Source organism: Spinacia oleracea, chromosome 2 (assembly GCF_020520425.1).
Source record: "Spinacia oleracea cultivar Varoflay chromosome 2, BTI_SOV_V1, whole genome shotgun sequence".
NCBI lineage: Eukaryota > Viridiplantae > Streptophyta > Magnoliopsida > Caryophyllales > Amaranthaceae > Spinacia > Spinacia oleracea.
The window spans coordinates 18,334,084-18,345,241 of record NC_079488.1 but is presented as its reverse complement, the minus strand read 5'-3'; the positions used below and the strand labels follow the sequence as shown (position 1 = coordinate 18,345,241).

At 32.2% G+C, this 11,158-nt stretch overlaps 1 long non-coding RNA gene across 1 annotated transcript; it reads left to right on the top strand.

Moving 5' to 3' along the window:
* The first annotated feature begins 5,636 nt into the window (after positions 1 to 5,636).
* LOC130466809 (uncharacterized) lies at positions 5,637 to 7,039 on the top strand. Its single transcript, XR_008926956.1, has 2 exons — positions 5,637 to 5,873; positions 6,625 to 7,039. It is a non-coding gene; the product is annotated as an uncharacterized lncRNA (long non-coding RNA).
* The last annotated feature ends 4,119 nt before the right edge of the window (positions 7,040 to 11,158 follow it).

Below are 11,158 nucleotides of genomic sequence, written 5' to 3'. Positions count from 1 at the left end.
GGTAGAAGATGAAATAGAAATAGAAATAGAAGAGGGTTTGTTTTCTGTTTTTGGCGGGCATTTTTGGCGGGAAAAATCCACCACTCGTCAGTCGCCACGTGTTTTAGCGGCCTTTTTTTTCTTTTTTTTGTGGTCAACTCCAAATCTGTTACATCTTTTTCTGATACGGCCCATTCTTTTGGCCCAAACTTACTTAAATGTATATATGTACATAGTTCCATACAAGTATACTTTGTATATAGCACGACACTAGTATAATACCCGTGCGATGCACAATTTACAATCTAAATATAAATTTATATGAAATATGGTATATAATTATCATCAAAATAGAGTTTACCGATATTCTCCAAATATAAAATAATTAATGATGGATAAATTTGTTATTGCTCATTCGGTGCTTACTTATTAAAATAATTAAAACAAATAAGGGTACATAGATAAAAAAAAAATTCATTCTAATTCACCACTTGTGTCAAACATAAATTTATCTCACCCACCCTTCACTTCGGTCGTATTAATTACCCACTTAATACTCACACAGTCGTCCCGTCAACCTCATTACCCGATCACTTAACACTTATCTAGACCATTTCCTTTATTGAGTTAGAGATGACCTTGAGATGGAGCAGGGCCTGCACACCTGCACCCGCCTATAATTCTCATCTCCATCCCCTCAATCCACGATAGGAACGATACTCACTCCTCCCAACCCCTATCTCGAGAGGTACAAAATAAAATTCATCCCCTCTTCATCACCTCCCTTCCCGTGTATCCACACTCACCCCTAGACTCAAATAACAGTTTTGAATTTTAAAACTCTTTTATATAGCATCTGCAAATTCGTTTGTTTGATTAGAGTTCTTGAGTATATAAACAAAACATTATAATATGTAAGTTAATAGCATTTTTTTTATAATCAATCAAATGAAGAATTAGCGACTGGGACGGGTCCAACCTAAAATCCATAATACCCCCTTCACCCGCGACGATTACATTTTTTAACCCCATCACCCAATAAAATTTTCTCCATCGCCGCCCACTTGGGGCGGATGTACAGTGGATCTCCCAAAGAAACTCTCCCCACTGACAGTCTGACATCACTATATTAAAAAAAAAATCCAATTTTCCTTTCAACTGAATTTTAAATATAATGGCATAAGTTTATTACGAAGTATCAAAATTGATTATATTAACTATAATATTGAAAAAAATATTTAAAAGTGACATACATAATTAGGATTGCGTGAGTGTTCTCAAATCCGATCCATTCAAACTCGCCTCATCACCAAGTTGGATACATGTTATCCTTACACTCATCCACCAAAAATCTCTTTTTGTTAGTAAAATATTAGTCAATCATCTACGTTTAACTTTGTCCTCAGACAAATCTAAAATCCAAACTCACCCCCATCATCAAGTGTGATTCACCATTTACATATAAAAATTCTATTTTGCATGAAATTTGAAAGTGATATTGCAATCATTTACATTAATATATAAAAAGTATTTTGTTATTGCAAACATATTAACAATAAGGAAACTTAATCTTCTAGATCTTTGACTTTTGATATAGTTAATTGCGATATATATATTAGTCAAAATTTCAATCAACGTGCTCTTAAGACTTCAATAATATGAGCGAATAAATTATTACACGTGCTCCATATAAAAATATTATGATAATGAGAATGTGCCAAAGTTATTTTGATATTTAAGATTAAGTATATGTTTCGTACGAAAGAAAATATATGGCTAGGGGGCTCATTTTGTTAGTTAACCAAGGGCCTATAAAAACCTTGGGACGATCTTATTAAATACATTAAATCAATAGTTAACTTTTGTTGTGCAATTCGTATTCATTATATGACACAAATTCTTAAAAAATTGATAGTATTATAATAATAAAATTGATAGTCTTAGTTAAACTATTATAAGATATTTTATATCGGTTATCGGAAATCGTATGCAAAGATTTTTCATTGGATTATAAATAATAACCGATCAAAGGAACGTTCGAACATATCCATATTCAGTATATGACATAATTTCTAAATGAAACTTGATAGTACTTAAAATTAGTCATTATTTATATTATAAGATAGGCAAATCAGAGAGAGACATTTGTCATCTCTTCATCGATTTGCCTCTCTTTTAGTATAGTACGGAGTATATAGATTTAAATTATTTTTTTTATTAACATGAGTAAATAAATAATTCGTAGTGTAATCAATTATTACCATAAGTAATTAGAAGATTTTAGGTAAAATATATACAAAGTATATTAATTATTTTATCATAGGTTATTTACCAATATTATAAAAGAGGCAAATCGGAGTTGCATTTGTCAGCTCCACATCAATTTGCTTGTTTTTATTGTATAGTACTCCGTATATATGTTTTTGTTAAAAATAGGATAAAATATACAGAGTAAGTCAATTGATTAGCCTAAATATTTGAGGAGCTTTTTTAAGTACAGAGGACTACGTAGTTGCGCATCGTTTTTCTTGTTTACAAACTTCTTCAATTTTTTTTGGATATATCAGTTTTATTTTCACGGTTAATAGTAAATAGATTCAACTATTAATATCTTAAATTATCGATTAGTACTAAATACTTAGATGACTACGGAGTACATGACTATGTTCATCATACAGTATTAATAATCACCAAAAAACAGAAAAAGTAGAGGTATGTGTGAATATAATAGCTAGTGTTAAAATCAAATAGTTGCATCTGAAAGATTTAGGAATTATGTAGTAAAGTAGTAGATAGATTAGATTACACAAGTTTTTATCATGTTTAAATAAGTTACATAATATATTTTAAAGTAGTAAAACTATCAATAACGGTGATAATTATCGAATTTAGTTGCTAAATATACTCCGTATAAAATAGTACAATCAATGACGGTTATAATTATCGCATTTAGTTGTTAAAATATTATAGAGTAATATTGTAACTTTTTATACACTCTTTTCGTACTTGATTGATTTTCTAATTTATTTGTATTCGAATTATGTAAGTACGAAATAAAAATAAGTAGACTACTCTTAATTTTTTATAAAAATCTTACTACGTACTCATATAATGGATTAATGTTTTATAAAAATATAATCTTATATTGGTTATATTTGTTACCAAATATAGAAAAGATGTATAATTTTAAAAATATTCCTTATAGAATGAAATCCTTTTTTATTTGAGGAAAAGAGAATCAAATATTTTTTTTAGGTACAAGTTAACAAAATAATTATAGAATTAATTATTTTATTTTATTTTGTAATTTATTTAATATCTATAAGAGAGACCAATCAATGAGTGACATTTGTCATCACCACATTGATTTCCTCTCTTTTAGTATAATATATAGATAGATGTTTACAAGCTCTACGTAAAACTCGTATTCATATTGTTATTAAAACAAAACTCGTATTCATATTCGATTACTCATATGCAAGTATTTCCTTCAAATTAAGGAGTAGACTCAGTGGCGTATCCAGAATTGTAAAATAGGGTATGCAAAAAATTTAACATATTAGTAAAACTAACAATAACAAGTATGAAGTTGTTGAGAAAAAAAAACTACTAGTTGTTGGTAGCCTAGCGTCAAACCTGGGTCTAGCGAATACCATTAGGCTTCTTTATCCAACAGACCATACTACTTTTGTGATATTTGGCTGCTTATTAATTGTTTTAACCTCAGCCAACAAGGTGTGCAAGTGTCTACCCATGGTACACACTTCATCCGCCCCTGAGTAGACTGGACTATAAACGTAGGTTTTCTAGTTTCCCAAGCTATACATCATTCCATGTACTCGAATAGTTGGCATCTATTACATCATACTAAAATAGACACCAAGAATGACACATGTCAGTTTGTGGTGCAAAATTTTCCAGCTAAAAAACTATATTAGACGATTTTGGTAATATTTTAGTAAAATCGTCATATCAATAAATAAAAAATATATGAACTCAATATATTAGCCACATTAACATATTAAGCATATCATATTATTTTGGTCAAATTATTATATTAAACATACAAAATATATAATACGTAGTAGGACAAAAATTGCATATTAGATGATTAATTAAATGAGTACGTTCAAGATTTATTAATTACGCATTAGCTTTAAGGGATAAATATTTCAGTTAAATAATTTATAAAAAAGATGGTCAAATAATAATATTCGAATATTCGTGCTTGAACGAGACCTTATCTAGGGTTTTTACTAAGTCTTGCTTGCGTGGAAAACTAAATGGGAAATTAAAATAAAATAGGGCGTTTTTGTTTTTAAAATTTTAGCATCTTTTAGCATTTTTGCCGGAAATCGCTTTATTATAAAAGTGTCTTGGATATGTGGTTTTACACTCAATATTTTGGGTTTCCTTGCACACTCGTCACACCATCAAGTTGTTGGAGTGTTTTGTCACACAAGAGACTTGTTAGATGAGGATTTAAAACACTTGTCTAGAATGTGTCCTATGGCACAACATGTTTGAAGGAGTGTCATAATATGTATCAACTCAAATTTCAACGAGGGTCTTTCTACTACAAATTGGATTCTCAATTTATATCCGACTTTTTTTAATCAAAATAATAGAATGGGAAATAGATTGCCTTATTTCTTAGGCACCATGTGACAACTTTGGATTGAAGAAAAATCAAATTTCAAAGGGAAAATAGGAGATGTTGGTATAGCCTTCGGCCAAGAGACTCTAAATCATTTCAAGGTTTTTATCGAGACTTGAAAAAAAGAGTTAGAACTTTTGCACCCTTTAGGGGGAGGTCATATTTGTTCATCGGGATTTCTATTTTATTAATATTGGAAATGGAAGGAAAGAACCATGACTTATCAGACCGAGGCCTAGTGACTAAGACTAAGAGCCTGTGTACTATATGTTTAAGGTTCAAATCACCCGCCCCTATTTGTAATTTATATTTTCCCTTGTGGTTCATTCGCACCAAAAAAATTAAAAGAAAGGGCAAAATATAGCAAGGATGGGATGGTCTTTGGAATTGAATGGATCAGATGCTCTTGTGACTTGGCTCACTCTGTCAAACAAGTTAAGGCATTGGCATATTTAATTTCCATGTTCACAAACTCTACCAACTTAGTGACACGTTTGTAGGGAAACGGACAATCTGATGTGCAAATGGCGTGGACGCGTATTTTTATTCTGCAAAATAGAAAGGTTTTTATCTACGTGTCATTTGCAAGATAAAACGTGATCAGATACAACAAGCTCACAACCTAGCTCAAAAAGCAGTGAAAGACGGATTCAACTTCGCCACATATTCTTTAGAGCAAGCCTGATTAAGTTAGATGATTTCTTTTAGTTTTAGGTTCTTTTAGTTCCATTTGTACTTTTATTCAATGTAAAAAAAAAAACTATTAATAAATAGTTGACCATTTATAGAGGAGCGGTCTATTAATAACTTTTTACACTTAGTATTATGTAAAAATGATATATGTGATTCTTATTTCCCCTAAAAAAACAGGTGATCGACACTTAATTTATCTAAATATATATAATAGTGAAAAAATGGGTAGTGATTTATATAACCCTAAACTAGGATTGCGGATTATAAACAAATAAAATAGTATAAGGTACAACTACACCACAAATAAGTTGGCGACATCATGAACGGTGAAACCGTGAAACCTCACTATAAATAACAAAAGCATTAACATTAGAGCCCAAACAACTATTGTTTATCCAAATCATTTACGAAGTAATAACTACTCCTTAGAAGTAATAATATTATTACTTTTTGTTTGGGAGGTGAAAAAGTAATAATTACCCCATAAAAACATTGAGAATGGCTGTTAATCAATTGGTTGTGTGCCTCCTTCTTCTTACATTAGGTATATCTTACCATAATTTGGTTTGTCTTTACTTTTTCTTCTTATTTTTTGTAGATTTTGATTAGGCAGAAAAGTGAACGTACAATTTCAAACTTTTAATCGACACTATAATGTTAAGTCAAGTTTTGTTTTGAATTCGAGAAACATACTCATGTTATTAGTCCATATAATTTCTCATTTATTGTTTAATTTGTACGATCATCAAAAAGACACTCCATATTGCTTATAACAGTGAGGTGCATGCCTTTTTACATAAACCGAGAGTATGTATACGGTGAGTTCCAGGTTCCAATCCCCACTTTTCCCGATCCCTGAATTTTGATTTGTTTTAGCCTTGAACTCATTCACAACGAAAAACATAATTTGTTATCGAGTGATATAAACGTTTAATGGTATGTAAAATACAAGTAGATAATAATATCATTATTCTTTAATATTATTATTAGAATATAAAAGTTGATATTTCAACAATATTACATACATGATGTAATTGAAATCCACGTACAAACATCTTACTTCATTCGTTCACTAAAAGAATACAGTAAGAAAACTTTATATTTCAAAAAGTATTCCACTTAGTAAGTTCGGCTAATTGTTTAAGAGTATAATTTTTTTTACATTAAATACCCAGGAGTTACGTGACACACTGCTCATGTTGCTTACTCGTAATTGTTTTGCTAACATCTTTACTCCCTAAACAAATTGTTTGTATTTTAAGTGTCTTACTTTATTAAAATTTGATTTGAAGCAGGGCATATGACAAGAAAAACAGAAGGATTTTTATGCATGGAAACGCTGAATGTAGAATGTAGTGATTGTATTTCGAGTTGTCATGCAACATACAACCCCGCAGCTATAGGGGCTTGTAACCGCTCAGCAAAGGGGTGTAGATGCTATTGGACATGTCCTAAACCTAATCCAAGGAAGCTCATTGCATCTTCCGTTTGATTGGTCCATCCATTATGTTGAAATTATGAAGGCGTTTGATGCAAAAGTAGACTATCTCAATGTATCCTCTTTACAAAAGATGTTTTTTTTTTTATTCGTGATGATTACAGTATAAAATTCTAGGGTATGAAAAGTTCCAAATTGATTTATACAATCAAGTGATTCATTAACATTTTTGGGTCTTTTATTTATATAAGAGAAAAGTATAAACTTGATTATATTTTTAGTCGATTTTCTTTAAATAGTTACAAGTTTTTTAAAAGGAAAAAAGAGTTCCAAAACTTTTTTGTTTAACTTCTAATGAATGGCGGGCCAATTGACCAATCTATATCTATATCTATCTATATACTCTACTAAAACACAGGGCGCTCAACCGACAAGTGTCTCTGTGTAAAAAAATTAATTATTTTTTAAAAAACTGAATTGTTAATATTATTTACATAATTAGATAGATTGGAATATATTTAGCAATCTAATATAGAATATTCAGATGATATTTAAATATAGGTAGCAATCTACTATAAAATTCAAGATGTTATGGTTTGAAATATATAATAAGAATAACTTCTCCTGATATTGACTTCTTTCAAAATATACCTATTTATACTATATATTAAAAGGCGTTTCTAAAGAAGTTTATGTGACACGTGGCGCTCTGCTTGTTAGTATTTCATTTCATGTAAACTTCATATATTAAAAAGTTTAGAAATGGAGCATGTATAAGACTAGAACCTACAACCTCACGCTTAAAGAATAAAGTGTTTACCATTGAGGTATAACACATTACATGCTATCATTGTAAAAAAATATACTAATAAATGTAATAAAAAAAATTGATTACTAATATTTTCAAAATGCTAACTAATAATAATATAGATGTTACTAATGCAGTAACCCAAGGCATCGCCCGGGCCTAAAAACTAGTTAATATATATTAGTAGATTACCTTATTAATTAGCAAGCAAGGGTAATATTAAGAGATATACAACTCCTTATATAGTACTTACTATTTATGCAACTTTACTTGCCTAGTCCTTCTAGGCAACGTGGTTTACACCTAGTCCTTTTTCTAGGTGGTGATGTATAACATTTACTAATTACGCACTTTATTTTCTATTATGATGATGCTTTACTTGTTTATCTCTTTCATCACCCAACATGCTAAACCAACAAAATACAAGTTCTAATCACTCCTAATAAAGATAATTTTTGGACAAACCGGTTTAGGTTCCTTAAATTTGTTTAAAGCAAAGTGATCACCATACCAACTTATAAATTTCAGTGTTTTAATTATGCATGCTCACCCACCTAAAAGTAGTGTCATGCTAGGATTTTACTCTGAAAATGATGCTTGTATTGTATGAACCAATCGCAAAATTTATTCAAATAAGTGTCTCGTTCCTTTACCCGAGTTTCAATCGTTTTCAATTCCAATGCCTTATCCCGAGTCATACTTGGCCAGTCTTCCCAAACCGGACCCGGAAACTTGTTTGGTGGTGAATCCAACAATGTTCAAAAATCCGAAAGCCGTAGGGGTATTTTACGCACTTTCCTATATTTTGAACTTTGATTTTCTATGTTCAAATTCAATTACATCACTTGTGTGACCCTAGAATTTGGCTCCCCTTTTAGGGGTGGGATTGAGAAGATCAAGTCAAATCTAGTTGATCAAACTCTTGACAAATTAAACAAGTTAGAGCCTTTGGTGGGTCTTAAACAAGATTCATCAAGCACCCATAACGTACATACAAAATTCAAATTACAAGTTATACAAAATACGAAAAATACCACTACCACAAAACCCCCACTACAATATGGAGAGTCAACTGGGGAGTGCTAAACTTGCGTTTTGAGCAGAAAACATATTTCGAGCATTCTGCCACTGACTTGCTGAAGCACCGACGCTGACCCAGCGTCTGGTGCTGCTGCCTTGCATCTGGCGCAGTAGCTGGCAGTGGCAGTTTTCCCAAATCATGTTTTAACGTTCAAAATGGGAGTTCAACTCGAGTTTTGAACTTTGAAAGAGCCGCTCCCAAACTTTAAGAACGAGCACTAAAACGGTAAATTTTGCAAATTTTGGTTCAATACAATTGTGTTTAGGCATTGCATGCATTTTTCGAAAATACAAATACAATATTTTCTATCCTTTCCCATCAAGAATGTGTTATACATTCGGGTTAACCATGGGGAAAAGACTTGATCACTCTCCACACGGCTCCCGGTCAAAGTGTTTGATCATTTCCGAACATACCAAAAGTTGGCCTTTGTCACAATGCTCTTGGCATTTAGCATGGAGACCGTTCGTTAACATACGTCTCCCTTGGGTGGAGGCGCCTTGTTACCGGATCCGCCTCTTAGTCAAGTACCCTTTGACATCCTAACCGACCATTGCATCATCAAAAACTTAAGACCGACCTTAGGTTGAGAACTTTGCATGTCGCATTCATATCCATGCTAGTGTGGCAACATGCTTATGTGCATTTTGTGTGGGCGTCTTTTCACGCGTGAATGACTAACCGCTGAGTTCCAGCTTTGCCAAAACCTTAGTCTCCAAACTAGGAAAACCAAACCTCCTAGGAGCATTATCAAACCTCATGCATTAAATTCGCCGATTTAGGGTCATCATTTAGGAGTGCCACTCCGTTGATTCAAAAACCCCAAACACGTTAGAAATAAATGTATAATTAACGTATATTTATTTTACTATATTTTGAATAATTTTAACGATTTACGAAATCAAAATAATTTTAGAATCTTACGTTGAAAAGAAATCGAATTACGAAAACTGATTGAATTAAGAAAATGATCCTATTCGGTTTTGGATTCATATCCTAAAACTAAATTCCTAATTCTAGCCCAATTGGGTAAAGCCCAATATTATAAACCCCAAAACCCCCATAATCCCCTTTTCTACTTCACACGTGAAACAAGCAAATCCCCTCCTTCAACAATTCACGTGAAAATCCAAAACCCTCAAAACTTCATTCTCTCCTCACTACTGTCCTTGCTGCTGCCCAGCCGCCGGACAACCACCTCCTCGCCGCCGGTAAGCTTCGTCCCCTTCTCTGTCGTTCTCTTTCTCTTTCGTCCCTCTTCTCTTTTCGTCTTTCCCTAAGCATTAATCCCCCTCACTTTGTTAGATCTCTCACAGTAGCTCCGCGAGTCTTTCCTTGCCGCCAGCCCAGCCGCCGCGAAAGCTCCACTGTCGTCGTCGCTGCACGGTAGTTTTTCGTTCCTCCTCCCTTCTCTTTTTCGTTATTTTTCTGGTCGTTGCTTGCTGTCCTCCTCGATTACTTCTTGTTTCTTTTCGTCAGCTTTGCGCGAGCCTCCTCACCCTTCGCACACCAACCTCCCTCGCTGCCGCCGCCAGCCACCTTGCATTCGCCGGAGTTTTCCTCTCCCCTCCTCTACGTGGTTATTTCTTGAACCCTAATTTAAGTAAATTAAATTTTTTTTATTACATATTATTAATATGAGTTATATTTGATTTAATTAAATTTATGATTTTTTAGAACTTATTCATGAAATTCAGATTTTAATATTGTGTAATCGATTTATTAATTTTTCAGATTTCATAAATTGATTGAAACGAGAATTTGAATTAGTTAACGCGAGAATTTTAAGTCTTTAATGGTTGAAAATCATGGTGGGATGATTAGGGATTTTGAAATTTATTGTATCGATGTACTAGGAACGTAAATTGGCCTTGGTAAAGTTTTTAAATCAGTTATATTGCTAAAAATTTAAAGTACGATGTTTGCAAAGAGTTTTCAACGAATTTCAATCACTAATTCAATAATTATGATGCTAGGAAATCAAATATTCAAGTTTTGATATTGGGGAAGGTTCTAAATATGTTTAGGATGCATTTAGAATGCTTTATTATGGTTGCGAATGATTAGAAATTGATTGGGATTATTTGTTGGTTAGTTTTAGGAGGAAAATTCTCTTTAGGTGACTTTTGAAAGTGTTAAAGTGGCCTATCAGTTTGTTTACACAAGGTACGTACATACTTGTGTGCTTGGAGATGTGTGTTATTTGTTGAAACCATGTTGAAATTATTGATGAACTTGGTTATGTTGAAATTTACATGTTTAATATTGTTGAATGGACATGTTGAACATATATTTCGTTATGAGAATTATAACATGTTAGTATGGATGATTGATGCAAACATGTTGGTTGGGAACACTAGATTATTTTAATATATATATTGATCAGATCGATTGATCGTTGTTCCCTTTTAGCTTTTCACTACTTTATGAGGGCTGAGGACCTTGTTTAGTAAGTTGAAACCTTATACCCATATAGAGGGGTTAATCATTATAAAAGGAAAG